At 42.2% G+C, this 20,060-nt stretch overlaps 1 protein-coding gene across 6 annotated transcripts in view; it reads left to right on the forward strand.

The window, feature by feature from the left end:
- Nucleotides 1–20,060, forward strand: part of SEMA6D (semaphorin 6D) — a gene marked incomplete at its 3' end in the record, with an annotated part of 573,645 nt that overhangs the window by 386,727 nt on the left and 166,858 nt on the right. The window lies entirely within an intron of this gene.

Consider the following 20,060-nt stretch of genomic DNA (forward strand, 5'->3'; position numbering starts at 1 on the left):
TCACAAATTCAAAGCATCATTATTGAAAATGCAGTTAATATACCTAAGCCACTGAATGTCATAACTTAGCCTAGCCTATCTTAAATGTGCTCAGAACACTTGCATTAGCCTGCAGTTGGGCAACTGTCTTGAGTTTCATCTCAAGTCTTCTTTTTCTCCTGCTGCAGGAGACACAGATGGGCATTTTGTAGACATGATGGAGGCAAAAACACAAAAATCAATATCCAAAAAATGCCAGCAGCACAGTACACCGTAGGGTGTCACTTGTTTGTCCTTCGGAGCACAGGGCTAGCTGGGACCTGTGGCTCACTGCTACCGCCCAGCACTGTAAGAGGATGTTGAACTACATATCACTAGCCCAGGAAAAAAAATCAAAATGCAAAATTTGAAGTATGGCTTCCACTGAATGCATATCACCTTTACATCATTGTAAAGTCAAGAAATCGTGAGTCGAGTCACGCTGCATAAAGTAAAGGCTCAGGGAATATCTGTTGAATAGTCTGCCCTGGTTCTGACCATGAGACGAATCACTGTTTAGGCCCTGGCCCTTCTTCGCCCTGCGATTTCTCTGATGGGGTGTGTGTGTGTGTGTGTGTGTGTGTGTGTTCACTAAACTCTAAAAGATCTAAACTGAATTGGATGTAGGTGATCTATGTACAACAGAAAATTCACAGGGAATATTCAACATATAATAACAGGTCTATATCTTTATAACAGTGGGATTAAGGATGCTTCTCAAAGTATGATCTAAAAAGAACACAAACGTCAGTCAAAAACAGAAAATGTTACACCACCTAGGCCCCCTTTGTTTCCACCTGTTGTACTGAGGTTATCCTGCTGGTCAGCATATTTTGTGGGTCTCCGGCAGATGCCCTCTCCCAGTAGTGCACACATGAAGCCCCTCAAAGACTTCTGAAAAGACAGACCCCATTACCTCAGCTCCCAGAGTGGGTCTCTCTAGGTCTGGGCTGAGGCAGGAATGTCTGCATCCTTAATGAGCAGCCACCGTTGAGAAATGTTGATCTAGTTCACTGAGGAAATGCCCTAAGTTAAGAGGCACTGCTTGTGTTTCCTCTCCCAAGACAGAAGGTAGGTTCCCATACATTGCTTTGTAAAACCCCATGCCTCATTTTGTTTTTATGAAATAAAATCTTCATTGCATTCATTTTGCGTGGTAAGTGGCATGTGACTACAGTACATAGTAATTACATGTTCCTGAAGACTACTTGGTAATTTGCACTTAATAAGACCAAAAATAATTACCCTGTACTCCAATCTAGAAAACATAAATAATCGTAAATATATGGTACTCACCATGTAATTATTTCGCCACTCCACTCAACTCTCCATAAGATTGAGCAGTCAATGAGGAAGTAAAGAATCATAACAAAATATTCCCCATTTTGCCTGATAAACTAAAGCAACTCAACCACAACATTTGGATTTTCTGGCACATTTTCTTAGGTTCAGAATTTAAATCAGAGAAAATTTCGAAGATAGAGCATTTCTTAGCTCTTTTGAGGTTTTCTGATTTGACCTTTTACTTCGTGGTGCTAGACAATTTCCCTGAAATTCAAACAATTTTCAAACCCCTTAGGAATATGACATAACCCACCTGTCTGGGGTGACCTTTCAAAGCCACTTTTAATTCAGTTCTCTGACTTAGAAGAAGAGTGATTAAATCCTAGGTTTGAAACACACTTATATGGAAAGGAAGGATAGAACCAAGAGTTTTCCAGCAAATTCGCCTACTTCCAGGTAGACTTGAAGCTTCTTTCATTCCTAATGGAATAAATTTCAGAAGCCTTTCTTCACAACGGCTCAGTGCAGTGTTTTGGGCCCTACCTTTATCTGTAATTCTGCACTGACTCTTCAAAACAATGCCTAATTAGAGTCATGCATTTGTAATGGATAGAAGGAGCCTTAGACATCTTCATGACTACAAAGGTAGAAGGACCTAGGTGGATATCATAATTATTTGTAGTCGTTTTTTCTTCTTTCTTTCTTTCTGTTTTTGTCTTCAGAGAACATATGACACCCAACACAGCAATTTTGAAACCCCTTTCATCCTACTATTACGCCTTTCACCAAAAGCAACCACTACACCGATGAGAATCACTGTAACCCTTGAAAGGGTATCACTAGTATGTAGAGAGAAAAGAAAGTTGAATTTATTCATTTTTTCAACCAATGTTGATTGAAATCTTGCTACTGTGCCAAGCTGTTCAGATGTTGGTAATATAGCAATGAATAAAACAGAAAAGTTCCCTGATCTTACGGAGCTTAAATTCTAATATGTGAAGCAAACAAATGCCTGTTTTGAAAATGTGAATTTATTCCAACGTAACTGATATATTAGGGAACAATTTGAGCACGATGCAAATTTCATGTTTGCTTATGCATGATTTCATCTATGAGAAACACTAGAACGCAGAAAACTGCACCTAGCTTAACCGAGTCATATGGGAACCTGCAAAATGCACATGCGTGTAGACACCTCAAACATCTACCTGCTATCTCAATTTAGGTGTGTTATGAACCACACCTGGCGTTACAGCTGTCCATCAACTTCACATAACCCTTTTTCCACCATTTCACAATAACTCACAAGATGCAACCCTCCCCATGCCCACTTCCACAAGCAAAACTTCAGGTTTTTGTCAATATAAAGTGACATATTTATTGTAGTATTCATGTATGTCTTGGCCAGTAAATATATATAAAATTGTTTTGTTTTGTTTGTTTGTTTGTTTGTTGTGACATTCTTATTGTTTACATCTTTTTATTTTTTTTAATGGGTCACTGATGAAGTTTCTGAGTGTTGGGCCCACAACCCCCCTTTTCCCATAAGCTTTGTGGTTTATATTGTGCAATTTCACATGTTGAGTTTTAGGAATGTGTGTCACGTTATAGCAGAACTATTTGAAGGCAAGCAAACTACCAAGTAAACAAGATATTATAATTCCAAGTAATTTTAAGTGCTTTGAAAAAAATAAATCAAGGAATGTGGTTGAGGATGTCTGGATGGAATGGGGTAGTACTCCTTTAGATTGAATGCCATGGAATCCTCTGAGAAGGTCACATTTGAATTGTCACTTGAATAACAAGAAGGAGCCAGCCAGGCAAAAATCTGGGATAATAGCATTCTATGTGAGAGGTGCCAGGGGGTAGCCAGGCAGTATGTGCAAAGGTCCCAAAGCAGGAAAAAGCTTGGAGTATTAGAGGAACAAAGAGGGCCAGAGCAAGAAACAGAGTGTTGGCAACAGTGGCTGGGCCCCAAATCACATAGACATAATAGGATGTTGTAAGTAATAGGAATTTTAAGTGTGACGCGAAGCCATTGGAGGACTTGTCACTCCTGACAGAAGAACCCACTCCATTTCCAGATGAATATGAGGTCTGGAGAGTTTACTCTTCTTATACAAGTTCAGGTCACCTAGGTCTCACATCTTTTTGCGTGGAATAGGCATACATATGCAACAATCCTTAGGTGAGACCTTCATTTGAACTCTGGGGAAGAAGACAATTGATTGGGAAATTTTCCCAGATTGTTCAAGACAGATTCTGGATCCATTTATTGCTTCCTCAAGCACGATGGTATTGGGAAGAAGTCCAGTTTAACCGATGTCCAGTGGCCTGTTTCATTCCACTGGGGAAAGGAAAATAGACCAGACAAACTGTTAACTAAGCCATCATAGATATGAACAAGATTTGTAAGGCAGTTAGTCTCGCTTAGAACAAGTGCCAGAGTGAGCCCAGAGCTACCCACCAGAGTAGTGCTTTTAAGAAGTCTAATGATGCAGTTAGTGGATGTGGGGATTGCTATCTCTGTTCTTCTGCTGACTTGACATCAGACACAAGGCATGAGAATTTTCTGACAATGGATTACAAGGCCTAGCAATGAGTCATTGAAAGAAGTTGTAGGATTTTCTTTTCTAAGATGCATTGACACTTGTTTATTATCAAAAGACAAAAGATGAAAGAATAAATTTCACCTGGCAGTAGGCTAAATGCCACAGGGTAAAGGCCTTGGCCAAAAGCGGTCCATTTGGGCTTTTGCTCTCCACTGAGCAGAAGAGGTAGCTGCCTCTTGGTGATGGTGTGAACAGTTTGCTCAGTGTCCCTGCAGGTGGGAGCAGGCAGCCCCTGTGTGCACCAAGCTTTCTCAGCTGAGTGCTTCTCCTCAGCCCTGAAGTCCTGCCTTCAGTCTCTTTCAGGACCTTCTTTCCTTTAGAAGCCTGGGGAAGAGGGTGAGTTATGAGATGCTGAGAAAATCTGTGATACTCAGGCTAAGGCTCAAGGTGTTTCTTCCCGATTCCGCCCCTCACCCTCAGCCTGTCAGCTTCTTCAGAAAAGGCACGATCGCTGTGTGATTCCTACTCTCAGCTTCTAGACTAGTTCTCTACCACCTCATTCCACATCTGTATAATCTAGAGTCCTTTGTGTAGACACCGCTACAGCTTTATACGTCCCCCAAAGCTATTACTCACCAAAAAAGATCGCCAAGCCCTCAACTCCCATAGGGTACCAGAAGGCAGGGCAAGTCCTCATTCATGAATTCCATCAACACATATTTACTGAGTGTCCAGTCGGAGCGAAGCAGTGTTCTAGGAGCTAGGTGTTCATCGATGGACAAGACAGACACACTCCTGCTCTCTGGGCCTCCTCTTTGGCAGTGCATCTCCAGGGTGGCCCTGTGACCACTCCTCAGAGGCTGCTGTGATGCTTGTTCAAAATTCAAGTTCCAGGACACACTCCAGACCTCCTGAAGAAACAGAGTTTACAGGGATTGAGCCTCGGAATCTGTATTTTTTCAACTTTCCTGGGAGATTTTCACACAAACGAAACTTTAAGAACTACTGCTCCATGGAATGAAGGACTGTAGCTGAAGAAATTTTATCTCTTCCTTACAGTCTAGCTTGGGAGCTAAGGCAGATCTTCTCCTCCTAGTGAGACCCTCCAAGGATGTTTTCTCTGGAGACTCCTCTCCTCCTAGGTAGCCAGGGCTGGAAGTTGTTTGGGTCCTAGATTTGAGGAAATCTCTCACGCCAACAATAGGCCTCCGGGAGCCATGCATGTTGCAAGATTGCTTCCTTTGTGCGCAGGCATGGTCCTTCTTTAAATACATATACTCCTAGGCATGCCTCGGTAAAGGCAATGGCTACTTATTTCTACGTTGGTGTAGATAAGGGTTCCAGTCGCGGTTGTTGGTGATAGCTGGCAGACAGCAGCGTCCCACAGAAGGGGGCATATGTATCCCAGACCTTGTCACCAAGATGGCATGCCAGTCTTCTTGGGAAGGTGAAGCCAGGCATCTGTGACAGCATTAGGGCTTAGAGTGTCCAGATGGGAAGGGAGGCAGAGTGCCAGGAGGGCAGAGGAGGAAGGCCAAGTTCTCTTTCACAGCTTTGCCTGCAGCCTGACCTCCTTCAGCTGGTTTCTCTTTAGGACACGCCATAAGCAGATGCAGTGTCCCCTGACCTTCTTCCACTGCACTTTTCTGCATCCCCTCACAGCTCTGATGCCTTCTGCCTGGCGTGGGGGAATTCAGGTTTGTGTCTTGTCCACGCTTCACTATCACATACCCTTGTCCTAGACCCCTTTCTCTCAGGTGTAAAATTCTTGAGGGCAGGGCTGGGTCCACCTGTGATTTATTTTGGCCCCCTCCACACTGCCTGACAGCACTCGCATATGGAATGTGCTGAATAAATATTTGTCAAAAGAATGAATGAATGCAAACTGAACGTCAATGTACGGAGATCAGAACTTGGCTCTGCCTGATTTATTCAGCGCGTGGCATAACATCTCATGCAAATAGCGATTGAATAATTTTTTCAAAGATCATGAAGGTGATAACAAAAGCCTGCAAGGGATGTCTGAGAATAAGGCTCTTTACTGTTGGGGGTCTGTTGTAGAAAGTTACCACAAATCTTTGTTAGACGTGGGCAGCGTATAAATAATGAATAAATGAGTGAATAGGGCTTTAAACCCTTGGGGCTCCTCCAGACTTTGCAGCCCCTCGCATACCTCCAGGGCAAAGCAGGCTTCTGGGGACAGAAGGTGAAGATCATGTTTTCCTTCATGTATTCATTCAACAAATACGGAGTGAAAGCCAGACCACGGTTCTCTTAAGCAATAACCTTGCGTCAGGGTTTCTAGATGTAGTGACTTCTTGAGGTCTCTTTCAAGGCTATGATGCTTGATTCTGCTCAGAAATGTTAGGGATATCGATGAAGCACTATTGATCAAGTCCCACAAGCATCAGAGATTTAACGGCTCTATGAGGGCACCGTCATCTTTCTATTTGTCTTAATATACTGGCACCTGGTGGAATTGCTTCAGTGCTTTGGTTGCCATCTGTTTGTCTCAAGTCAAATCTTCTCCTAACACCCAAATGAAACCTGATGTGACCCTCACACCGTGCAGTAGACGTGTCATCTTGTAGCAAACCCTGCACAAAGGTCTTACTTGATTTTTAAATGTGTAAAAACGGGAATTGTTTATGATCAGATTTACCTTTCCTAAGCATTTTGCTTCCGGTGGTAGCTAAATTATACCAGCTGATTAAAATAGGCAATCAATGTCTGCCTGTCGGTGGTGTCTTAACTTGCTATATATTCTTTGGGTAAATATCACAACATTATTCTAATCTGTAAATCGAATTTGTCAGGTCTGATTCATTTAAATGTCTCACACGCCCCAAATTCTCTCTGACAGCCCCAATGTGGGAGCCTGTCCTCATCTTGAAAACGTAATACTGCCTGGGGCTTCTTGCTAGCTTAATCGAGGTAAGAACACTGTGCAGCAAGAAATAAAAGATAGACCACCTTTCCTCTAACAGGTTTCAGCAGGTGTCCAACACCTCAACCACGCAGCAACTTTTCACAGACATTAGGAGAGGGCTGACTGAGGGAGTGGAGAGGTCAAACATATATTGTTTATATAAATAGCACTGCTGATAATAACAAAAATAAAATGTATCCATAAGTACTTGTGCGAGGCAGTGTGCTAAGGAATTTATAAAAATGAATTTTCAATGTCTATAGCAACCTTGTAAAGCAAATACTATTTTATATGCACAGAAGTGCAAGTTGAGAAAAGTTAAGAAAATTCGCTCAGAATCTATCTAGCTTCATCCTGGGGCCCTGATCATCAGGCACACAAACTCTCTAGTGGAGTTATTATAATTAACTGACTTTGTGAAGGGACGATGGGTCCGCGGGGGACCATTGGTTCAGGATTACATTCCCACCCAAGGCCCCTGTGGTGCCCCCCAATCCTGCAATGCCCAACCTATTAGTTTGTTTCTCAGCCTTTTTAGATGAGCAGCCCTAGCTACAGCTTAAAAACATAAACAATTACTTTTAATATTTGCTGATGTTTAAAATGGCAAAGGGTGCCTGTGAAATGAATTAATTATATACTCTTTGTCATGGCTTCCTCAGATGTGTTTGCGATATATCCTTTCTCTAGTGTACAGATAATTTTTGGTGGGCATAAGAATTCAGGGGCTTCTCGCAAGTAACGATAGGGGGCCCGTTATTAGATGAGAACCAGTACTCTAACTTAGAAAACACAGCAAGAATGCTAGGAAAAATTATAAGAACTTAGAAATCAAAGTCTTGGTTTGTGTCCTCTCCTACCCTTATGCAACCTTGGTTAACAAAGCAGTTAACCTCAGTGGGGCTTAACTTACTTATTTTTCCAAAAGAATAGCATTTTACCTAACCCCCAGATTGGCTGGGAAGACCAAACATGATCGCCTCTTTGAAAATGCTTTGTTCACTGTAAAATACTACAGAAATGCAAATAAATGCAAGGTGGTCCTATTAGCCAAATGATCTGATGTCCGGTCGTTGCACACATAAGCTTTTACTTGGAAGATAAAACCATTTTTAAACGAACACATTTGAAAGTGGAGTTCTCTGAGCACAGCCCTCCCCCCGCACCATGCTCCAGCAGCTGGGTTATAGTAGTAGTGCTTTGCTGAATTAAATGAATTTTCTTCAGCCAAACGTCCTGCAGAACAGATGCATTCACAGGCCCCCAACCCTGTAGCCATCCATTTATAAAGAAAACTCTGTTTTGCTACTTGTTTTGTGCTAGAACTGTGTTAAATGCAGGGTGAGATTTTCACAATGAAATTTGCCTAGTTTTTTACAAAACCTGACTGTGTTTGTGTTCCATCTCTTCTCCCCCCACAGTGTTTCCTCCCGGGGCCAGAAAAGCTGCCAAAGCGGTAGGCTCGAGGTAGAAGTCTCCAGGGGTCTGGGTTTGAGCGCCAGGAAGGGAAGAGCAGAGGGTGATCACAGCATAGGAACAACAAACTGGAAGAAGGGGCTTTGGCATTCTTGGATGGGTGACCATGGGAGGAAGCCCCTTCCTTCAGCTGGAGATGCCTCGGGGCACAAGAAAGCAGCAGAGATGGAAGGAGGCAGGATGGCTGGGAGAGGAGAAGGGCCCTGGGACACAGGGCTCCCTCTGCTCTGCCTCAGCCCTCCTGTCACTGCCTCTGTCCTGAATTTTCAAAGTAGACTCATCACGTCATCTTCACCTCTTCCCCCCAGGCATGCTTTGTCTCACTGTTCCCCTCTCCATCTTACGTCCCTGCAGACATGAGGGTCCACAGTAGTTTCTGATGGCAGTGCTCCAGACCTCTCTGAAAAGCACCATTCATTGGAAAAATTAATAAATCTAAACATATCTCCTATAAAAACTGTCGGTCTCATATTGAAAACCTCCCACTCTGTTTAAGTATAGCTACAGCACAGAGAACAAAAAGCAGACGACTGAAGGGTATATTAAAAAAAAAAAAAAAAAACTGCCTTCGGTGTTCTGGAGCTGGGTTGGCAAACTTATTATGTAAAGAACAAAATAGGAAATATTTTAAATCTGTGGATCATATGGTCTCTGTCACAACGAATCTATTCTGTCATTTTAAGGAGCCCTAGACAGTATGAGTGTAGACGTGTTTTGATAAAGCTTTATTTACAAAAATAGGTAGTGTCTCAGAGTTTGCACTGCTCTGGAACAATAACAACTTTTTTTTTTTCTTTTTAATAAGGTATCACTGACATCTCGGTAAATTACAAAATGCCTGGATCTCCTTCCCCTTGTCCATTTGCTTTAGCAGTGAGCTTGCTCTTGGAGCTAAATGAGTTGAGCTAGAAACATTGATTTACTCAGACAGATGTATTCTCTCTGAAAAGAGTAGTCGGGAGGTCGCATGCGCGTATATTCTTCCATGGGAAAGTGCTGGAGAAAGAGAACGGGATACTTAACTAATAAAGAAATTCCCTCCCCCACCCCTTTGGAAAGACTGATCTGAAGAGGCTCTTCTCTTTGCTCCTGCCCCTCTCTTAACATACTCCCAGTCCCTCTAGTAAGAGTTGGCCTGCTCCAAGGATCCCCCAAAGGACTCCAGCCGTGACCCCAATCAAGTCTCTCCTCCCTCCAAGAGCTGCTTCCACCCTGCCCTTCATCTCTGAGGCACCTGAGGCTTGAGGATCTCCTCCCAGAAACAGGTCAGGCCTACCTTTCCTGGGAACATTTCCTTTCCAGAAAGGAGCAATGAACTCAAATGAAACGCCGGCAAGGCCAACTGCCTTGGGGGCAGAATTTGTGCCCATTGTTCTCTTTTTCTACCCCAGTTCTTCAGAGAGTAGCTTACTCTCTCCACTAACTTCACAGGAGTTGAACTCATGATACCAGCCTTCCAACAGCCCACTCCTGCCTTTCCTTTTTTGTAAGCCTCGCTCCTCGGGCTCAGTACAAACAGTCATGACTTGAGGAGAAGTTCCCAATCAGCACAAAACCTGCACGTATCTGAAAACACAAATCACGCATTTGAGTCTGCAGAGGACTGCCCCTGAAGGCGTTGCAAGTGCAGAGTGAAGACCAACATCTGGATGTTGTCTGAAAGGCTGAGGCTCCGTGGTGATTCTGCCTGCGAAAGAAAGTCAAGTCCCTAGAAGAATTTAGAGAGTGGGAGAAGGCAGTTACAATTAGACATGACTAGTGGTTCCTAGAGAATTGAGTTTTATAGTCTCTTAGTAATAAGCAGAAAGCCTTAGAGGGGGGTTGTTGCTCGTGAAGTGAAAGTAATGGGTCTCAGTAGGAGGCAATTTGGAAATGTCTGGAGACATTTTTGGTTGTCACAATGCCAGGCAGGGGGCATACTTATAGCATCTTGCAGATAGACTGCAACAATGCTGTTTGTCTTACATCCTACAATGCACAGGACAGACCCCACAGCAAGGAATTATCTGACCGCAAATTGATAATAGTGCAAAGGTTGAGAAATTCTGAATTAAAGTTGTTTCTTGTTCTGATCAGCTCTGTACTATCAGTGGTTAAATGATATCTGAGCGAATAAGCTGGATTAGTCCCATGAGTGTCCCCTCAGCACAGCCTTCAGGTGTGAGGGTGGCCAGACAGTGGAGGACACCACGTCCGCCTGGATTGTGGCAGCAGGAAAGGGGAAATGGATGGGAATCCCTTTCATGGCTTCTGCTTCTGTGCTAAACGGTGTCCCTCTCTGTCTGTGGAGTCCACCTTTACCAAGAACACTGTCCCTTGTGCCTCTGGCTCCAATATCCAAGGTGGGAGCCCCCCAAGGAAAGGTCCCACTTTATTTTTGTGACAACAGTAGGTGAGGGAGCACATGTCCCCCAGCTGCTCTGCATGGAGTGGGGGATGAGGAGAGGAAGGACAGTGGTGCCAAGCCTGACAGAGCCCCCTGGCCCTGCCCTCTGAGCCTAGCTCTTCCCTGGGCTGCATGGAGCACCCGTGCTCCCTATTGTCATGCTCCTCTCCTCAGCCTGTTGAGCTCTGTATGGGTGCCTTGGCTGCGTTTTTGCTTCCTCCTTCAAGCCAATTCTGTATGCTTTCCTTCTTTAAGAAATGCTTCATGTTTCTGGTCTACTGATGTCACCCTTCTTTGTTTTTCAGGGATTTGATGAATTTATTCTTACATGCAAATTTCTTTGGTTGTTTTGATGGTCTTGAGGGAGGAAGGGATGTAGATATATAAGCTACGTCACCCTTCTAGAACAGCACCTCTGTCCATTGGATTTAACACCAAGGAGATCACTGGTGACCTCGGGAATAGAGTGTGTTGGCAGAATCCAGACTACAGTAAGATGAAGTGATGTGAGTCAAGAAAGGCATTTTGGTTATCTCTTGCGATGGGATAAGCCATCCTAACATTTAGTGGCTTAAAACCATTTATTATTATCTCTCACAGTTTTGTGGATTGACTGGGTTCAGCTGGGTGGTTCTAGATTTGTGGTTTGTTATGGTTGAATTGTGTCCCTCAGAAACATATGTTGAAGTTCTAATACCTAATACCTCAGAAAGTAACCTTATTCAGAAAGAGTCTTTATAGATATAATTAGTTAAAATGAGGTCATCCTGAAGTAGAGTGGACTGTTAATCCAATACGACTGGTGTCCTTATAAGGAGACAAGAGAAACACACCAGGAGAACACCATGTGACAACAGAGGCTGGAATGAGGCAGATGCAATGCAGAGAATGGCTGGGATTAACGGCCACCAGCAGAAGCTCGGAAGAGGCAAGGAAGGATTTCCTCTGGAGGTTTCAAAGGTGCACGGGTGGCCCTGCTGACACCTTAATTTCTGAGTCTTTAGCCTCCAGAACTGTGAGAGAACAAGTTGATGTAGTTTTAAGCTACCCAGTCTGTGGTATTTTGGTACAGTGTCCCTCAGAATGTAATGCAGGCTTTCTCGTACAGTTGTACGTCAGACTTTGACTGGAGCTGAAATCAGCTGCCGATTCTGTTGGGCTGAATGTCCAAAAGGGCGTCTTCACCCACATGGCAGATGCCTCACCTGGGATGATAGGAACTGCTAGGGGCTGCATGAGCATCATTCGCTCCCTCCACATAGCCATTTTGGGTTTCCTAACAGTACGGTAATCTCAGGTTAGCTGAACATTTTACTTGGTGACTAGCTTCCCCAAGAGCAAGTATTCCAGGAGACCGACATAGAAAGGGCAGGACCTTTTTTGACCTAACCTCAAAAGTTACACAGTGTCGCTTTGCTGCATTCATTTGGCCAAAAAGTATATCAGCAGTCCAGCCTGGCTTCAAAGAGAGGCGACTAAACAAGGACGTGAATACCAGGAATGGTTGAAGAGTCATTTTTGTGGACTGGCTAACACGGAAGCTAACAATGAGCGGAAGCACTTCTTAAAAGAAGTTTGATTTCCAGGGAGTAGGAAGGTTGATGGAAAGTTTTTATTTGTTTTTCTGATTTGAGATATTGATGGGAAAGATGCATTAAAAGTTGAAAATGCACGAGAGAAGAGCTATGAGAGGATGGGATCCAGAATTCAGTTAGAGGGTTCAGCTTTAGACTGTAGGAGAAAGACCTCTTTCATGGTAGCAGGAGAGAAGCAGGTGAGGACAGGTAAAGACACAGCAGATGTGCGGACTAAAAATGGGATGTGGAGGTCGGTCCAGAAGTTTCAGGATGTCGAGAGAGTACCTGTGCATTGGCTTGTAGTGTCTCTAGGTCCAAAGAAGGAAGATTAACTGCTGACACTGGTAAGACTTGGAAAGGCTGACATTTTGAAAGAGCCACAGTGAAGAACAGGTAAGAAAGCTAACTACAGTAAACATATGCCAAAAGACCTCAAGACCTGTCAGTATAAAATGATAAACTTTGGAAGTAGAAGTGAAATCCAGAGGAGAGCAGTTGTTTCCTGCTGTCAGTGGCATTTCTTGGTGACATTTTCTGAGTTTTCCAGTTCTAACTTAAGTCTAACAGTCACTGAACTGGATGTTATTTCTAAAATCAAGGTAACGGGAGTTGGGAGGATGTGATCAGTATTTCATAAGTACATTTCATTAAAAATCAATATCTATATATTTGGTAGGTCACAGAGAAGAGTTAGTAGGGAAGAAAAATGTTGTGAAAAAAATTCGAGCATCTCATCCAAACATACTTAGGGAATAGTTTATCGTTGTGAACAAATTCTTCCCATTCTTTTTCATCGCATCCAACTGTATTCAGAGTGGGAAAACAGGACCAAAGATACAAATTTTTTTCCGACTCAGACAACACAGATTAATTTTATCTCATCACAAAATTGTAGTCGTGGTTGGGCCATTTTGCTGTGATTGAGTGCCTGGGTATGGGTGAGAGGCAGAGCCATTCCCTCAATATTAATTTCAGCTGTAAGTGTGGCCATTTTTGTCAATGATCATGGAGTGAGCTTCTGTGATTAGTTATTTACTGTATGGTAATTGCAAGCTAGAGTGTTTACAACAAAACTCTTGCTCAGGAGACAGAGGCTATGTCAAATCATATCTTATGAAAATTACATAAATAAAAATTTGCATCTACAAGGGCCCTTCATGAAAATTATGAAAAGATTGTGACATTTTTATTTGTATTGTATAGTAGCTCCATAATTGATACATTGTAACTACAGTCCATAATACTTTACAGCCAGAAATTATTCATCATAACTGCATATATAGGGCCTGATTCATTATGAAAAGTAACAATGTTGACAATCACATTGTTTTTCTTATCAGAAGAGTAACAAAGTACCATAAGGATCATAACCTTCCAGAATGGATTCACTGATGAAATACACCGAGCTCGGTCTTGGTATAGGACAGATGACAAAAAGATTGGCTTGCCCTTTTGCCTCTGCCTGAGACGACAACAGTACCACTCATTTCTGCTAAGTGTCCTTGATTCTAACTTGGTCTGAAATTTCAGAAGTATTGATTCATTATTCTTTGTTCCATGATTAGTCAAGAAAAGATCTATACCCTCAATCCAAACAGGGAATTACATGAGAAATTTTGAAAATGAGCCTTTTAATTTAAGCTCTTAAATTTGGACAATTGCCTGGAACGACTTTCATTTTTTAAATAATCAGAAGAAAAGCTACAAACAACAGGACATTCTCCCCTCTTTCAAAAAATTGAAAGAAGAGACTTCAGGGTGAAGTAGCATCACAGCCAAGTATGCCTGAGGGAATTTAAACTCATCAGTGCGTAGACAACGTAATTCACCATCTCCTGCTCAGCAAGAGGGACAGGTGCCAGTAAACTTGGAAGGGTAATATTTGTTTCTCAGTAGAGTTGAAATCACTATTACAGGACTCATTTTGTCTAATTTCTCTAGATACAAACACATTCCTTGCTTTGAGCATAGAAATTTCACTTGCTTTGCCCTGACCCCAGGATTTTTTTCCTGCTTTTTTCCCCCTTCTTATTTGGTTCTTTAAAGGCCACTACTTATTCTGCAAATCTGTTCCCATTTCCAGACTTAGCAAACCCAACACAATCCTAACAATTAAGATACTTCCATGCATGTTTCTCAGAGACACTCACATTGGAAGTAGGTGTTAATTACAATCATTACATCCTTGAGAGAATTTACAGGAGACATGCATTTATTGATGCTTTAAACTGGCCATTGTTGGGTACCCATCAGATACTGGCATGCCTTCAAGGACCGATGCTTCAGGATATGTACTTCCTGGCACATTGAATGATTATCAATGCCTGTTTCCAAGAAGTTCCCCATCTAAAGCAGAAGGCAGATTTGTACCCAGAAAATTATCATACCATTTGATGAGTATTCTAGATGCATTCTAGATGAGTATTCCATTGTGGTAATACCTACAATGAGTGCACAAGGAAGCCAGTAACCAAGCATGAGTAAGTTGAGACAGGCCCTGCAGAAGTGGTGTGTAGATTAGATTTTGAAGGATGAGCAGATATTTGTCAGGTGAAAAAGAATATTGGAAGAAATGTGTTGGAGGGAAGTGTGGTAAGAGGAATCTGAACATAGGCATTTGTGGGGACAAAGCCCCAAAAAACAGTTTCCAGGCTCTCGGCCTCACATAGAAAGGTGCTGGCTCGGGTAGTAAATGGCCATCAACTGTGATCAGATGGCCAGCAGCCGTGGCTAGTTGGCCGTCAGCTGTAACCCATAAGCCATTGGCCACTAATATAACGGCTGTGGCTACGCTAGCAGAAAGAATGGGGGCTAGCAAGAGCGGATTGCAGAGAGGCAGATGCCGCCAGCGATAATATAGTGATATGACTCCCCTACTTATGGCTCCGTGGGTGTTCCTTTTTGGCCTCACCGTGTCCTGCATTCTTATGTGGGGAACGGGACCAGAGACCCCGCCGGACGCCCCGCACGACAAATGGCGCAGCGAGCAGGGTCCCCTGCATGACAGCATTCTAAGCAAGGGGAACAGTGTGCACAAAGGCATGGAGACCGAATCACTGTGGTAAGTTCTGGAAACAGCGTTCATTGCAGCTGGGATCCAGAAGGTGTTCAGGTAAAGGACTGAGGGATAAGTTAGGAAAAGATAAGAACCAGATATTAAGACTCTATGACCTTCATTTTTGTTTGGCCTTTGCCACCAGGGAGTCAGGTGATAGTCTAGTAAGAAAGATAAAAATTACCTCTAAAACAAAACAAAACAAAACAAAAACAGATAACTCAGCTAGTTAGGTGGGGATGAAGTAGGTTGGAATCAGTGGACTGGGCAGAGGCCCTTAGGAGCATCCCTGGTGGAATTGACGAAGGCCTGAATCAGGCCTGTGGCTAAAGAACTCAAGAAGAGCCAGCTTTGGAAAACATTGGTAGCAAGTCATATGGGATCACGTGTACAAAGGAAACATCCCAGGGTACAGTGACTGAAGCATCTAGAGAGAAGGAATCTGGATTCCCGGATGACTCCTTTGGACCCCTTCCAGCCCTGTACCACAACCTTGGGACCAGTGGTTCTGAAAGTTTAGCATCAAAATCACCAGGAGGGCTTGGTGAACCTCTGATTCAGTAGGTGTGGAGAAAGTCTCAAAAATTTGCATTTCTAACAAGTTTCCACGTGATGCTGATTGTCCTCCTCGGGGATAAGCTTTGAGAATCACCACTTGGGACTATGTAAGTAACTATGTATAAGAGAGAAAAATAAAAGTTATCTTATTTCAGCCACTGTTATTTTGCTTTCCGTAAACACAGCTGAACCTACCAAATCCATCAGGAAGAGAAAAGGCCTGGGAGACATGGCTCACATGTCTCTAATGGGAGTGGGAGGACACCACCTCCCTGTGAAGCCTCAGCCTTCCTCCCAGGGCTTTATTTTGGCCTTGGAGCTGCCACCTGTAGGGGTAGGCTCACTGCCAATCTACTTAACTAATATTTCTTGAGTACAGGTCACAGAGTCCTCCAAAGTGACCACAGGGCACTGGGAGAACGGTGGGCCTGTTGACTATAGCTGGTAGGTCAGGCTGTGGGGCAGATTTGGGGAAAGCATGCCATGCAGAACACCAGTATTACAGAATGTTAACACCAGTATAACAGATGCAATGTGCCAAAAATGTTTCCCAGGATAAATGACTTTTTAAAATAATAGACGAAATAAAGTTAACATTTTGCCTATTTCAAGAGAACTCAGAATCTATATTATTATTCACTAAGAATCTCTGAAAGGGGGATTATACTGTCAAGCACCTACCACACATTCTTTTGTTCTAAAACCAGGAAATTCCCTATTTAGAAGCTTCTCTGGGGATGAGTGTTGTGTCAGATATCCCCAGGGAAAATACTGCCTCTAAGTTCTTTGTAGAACTTTCCAACAGCGGCCCCCAAAGAGTAGTTCATAGACTGGTGCTGGTCAGTGGCAAAGTTATTATGAATCTACAGCAATATGAGAAACAGAAGAACAGTGTAGTATTTTACTACATTTTGTTTTCCCTTCATTTTAAGGGTTGTCTTTATTTTGAAATTATGGGCTTCCTATGCTTTTGGTGCTAAAATTTTCCTTTTCAGTGAGATAATGGTAATGGGAGAAATGATTATTTCTAAACATATTTTTATGTTTTAAATTTAAAGTTGGCATCTTTATACCTGTTCATCTTTATATCAGTTGTACCTTAATTGTATCATTCTTTTAGATACTTAGATATCATCTAGTCCAAACCCAACATTCATAGATGAAGGAAGTGAGGTCCTGAGACTGACAAAATGATAAAATGTTTATTAGCATTTATGCAAACTCTATGTGTATTGGAAATGGCCATCCACTCAAGGACTTTATGGCATGTATTTAGGCACTTTGATGCCTTTCATAACGTTAATTATAATAAAAAGTTGAAAGGTTTGTGCTGTGATTCGAGAAAAGCATGAAGTGTTTCATGAATTGGTAGAAAATTAGAACTAGCAGGACGCCATGTGTCCATTTCAGTATTTTGGTTCTAGGCAAATCCAAGACAGTGCATGATTGATTATGATTAATTGTATTTACTTACATAGTTCTTTTCATGGATATTTCCATCTGAACTGGGACGGGGTGAAAATTAAGCAGACACCTGGAAATTATTCAAAATCACAGCTAAAATGTTGCATTGTTTCAGATCACCCCCATTTATAAAATAATCCAAAATTAGTTAATTTCTCTGCATTAAAGCTTCTTCACCTAGAAACAAAGGAAGGGAAGGGAAGGGAAAGGAAGGGAAGGGAAGGGAAGGGAAGGGAAGGGAAGGGAAGGGAAGGGAAGGGAAGGGAAGGGAAGGAAAGGGAAAGGAAGAGGAGAGAGAGAGAGAGAAAGGAAGGAAGGAAGGAAGGAAGGAAGGAAGGAAGGAAGGAAGGAAGGAAGGAAAAGCAAGAATTGAACTAAATTTATTCTGAAGTCCTTCCAGCTATAAATTTCAAGGATTTTATGACTTATATGGAGTTAAACAGTAAGGACCACATTAATTAGAATCTATATTGCCTAAGCTTTCTCCCTTTTCTAGTAATTTATAGATTACCAAAGTGAAATAATGCTTAAGGCCAGTCATATATCTATTCAGAAATCAAAAAGGAGAAGGAAAAACATTTGCACATAATGATCAAGTTGTACTTATATATTACTTTTTTTTCAAATTTAAATATTTATTGAGTACCTACTTTGAGATGGGATATCAATTTAATACACTTGTCTACCCAAAGCTTGGCACTTGGCACTTGGCACAGCCCAAGATCACTTTTCATTTAATGACCACCTAATCATAGTCACCAGGAAACTTATTGAAAATGAACATTCCTAGGTGCTAACTCTTTAGAGATTCAGATTTAGTAGAGCTGGGCTAGAACTCAGGAATCTGCATTTTTAATAAGCTCTGTGGAACCTGAGAAAGAAGATACCTACTAAGAAGGGCTCCTCATGGCTAACTGAGCTCATGTTTAAAAAGAGTCTAGCAGCCCTTTCTAAAGAGGCCTCTCACACAAACTGTGCTTCAAGGAGAAGCCTGCCTACCTCCAGCACTGAACTGCCTTCTTGCTCTGTGTTCCTGCCATCTGAGCCAGCCCTTATAAAGGAGTTCCTGGAATTATAGTTCAACCAATAGAACTGAAACTTTCACCATCCAATTAGAACAATGTAGCTATATCCCTATTAGTGCTTTCACTGACCAATGAGAGCAGTTCCATTCTGACCACAGAGCAGTGCTTTATAGACTAAATAAAACCGTGAAGATTTGGAGTCCTGATTTGCATGAGGACAGACCAATCAGGGACCAGATGCAGGGACTTCAGTATGTATGTCATCTCTCCTAAGGCTCAGAGAACCCACTTTCCCTTTCCGCTGAAGACTGAAGAGTATTTTTCTGCAGCTGGAGCTGAAATCACCAAAGATGTCTCACTGGAGTAGAGTGGAGAAGACTGGTACAGGGCAAAGTGGACAGGACTGGAGCAAGTGGAGCCAACCAGACCCGAGGAGGGAAGAGCTGTGTAGGCAGAGAGGGGCCTCGCCCCAGGGCCACCTCACAGCCATGCTGTTTCACATCCATATTGCTTCATAATTGAGCTATAACATTACAGCGCTGTTCCATAGCCATGCTGTATCACAATTGAGCTGTTCGCAGTGAATAAAGTTTCCTTATTCACTACACTCAGATTGGGAATTCCAGTTGGCACTGAATTGGTGCCAATGATCATCATTTGACAGCTCCCCAAGGGATTCTTATGCACATTTAAATTTAAAAACCATTTCCGCTAAGATATAAATCATTGTGCTGGGTGCGTGGTACTTCCAAATGCCCAACCAATAAATAGTAGAAGGGAGTCAGAGATGGGAGCAGAGTAAAAGAGAATTAATATTACTAGGGTTCAGTTAGTTCCTCTCACTTCATTCTAGCCAGTGGCAAAGAATTACCTTCTCTCTTTTACCCCTTGTATTTTCTGAAATGTCAATGAATGGTCCACTTAGAGAATCCGCTTCCTAAAAGTAGTTTCAAAGACAAAGTGGGGGTGGGGAATGTTAGGAAGAACTGGAGGTTGTGGATTTATTGGAGAAATATCCTAATTTGTTTTCTCAAAAACTATATGGAATTTTGGGAAACTAAACTATCCAGATAAATTTAGATGTCGTGATGTAAGTACATTCCCAACTAAAGATAAAGAATCAGTACATTATAATTCAATGCAACTTAAAACACATCTATTAGATTTTAAATAAATACAATGTTTTCAAACCTTGTTTTTTCTATTTTCTTCCATTTTTGAAGTTCACTTGTGTTCTTGAATGTTGATTTTCTTTACTTTTTCTTTTTTAAATCCAGCCCACTATTGTATACAAAGCACTGTTTCTGCCCTAAAGCTAAGAATGTTCTAGTGAACCAATCAATCAACTTTTGCCCATTAAGAAAGAGCATTAAAATAAAAAGAATTCTAACCTTTTGATGGATTTGGTAGCTATTTGCTAAATACCATTTTTCCCCCCAATAGCAAAACATCAAAAGGAGAAGCAGTCTTCCACTTTAAGGAGAGTAAAAGCTCCCAGATCCCAGGGAATTATGCGACATTTGGGGAAATTTTTAAAAATCCTTGAGTATTGATCAACCATAGCATCAGTTGGTGGTAGTGGTGGTGCTTTTAATTAAGTTTTTCTAGCCCAAGTTGGCGGATACAAAATTTAAAATGTAAAATAAATGGTTCTGCAAAGCACGTTGGGAGCAAGACATGGTACTCAGTTTAACTGAACACCTAACAGCAATTGCTTTTGCACAGTCCCATTCAAA

The sequence above is a fragment of the Rhinolophus hipposideros genome (genome assembly GCF_964194185.1).
Source record: "Rhinolophus hipposideros genome assembly, chromosome: 5".
Lineage (NCBI taxonomy): Eukaryota > Metazoa > Chordata > Mammalia > Chiroptera > Rhinolophidae > Rhinolophus > Rhinolophus hipposideros.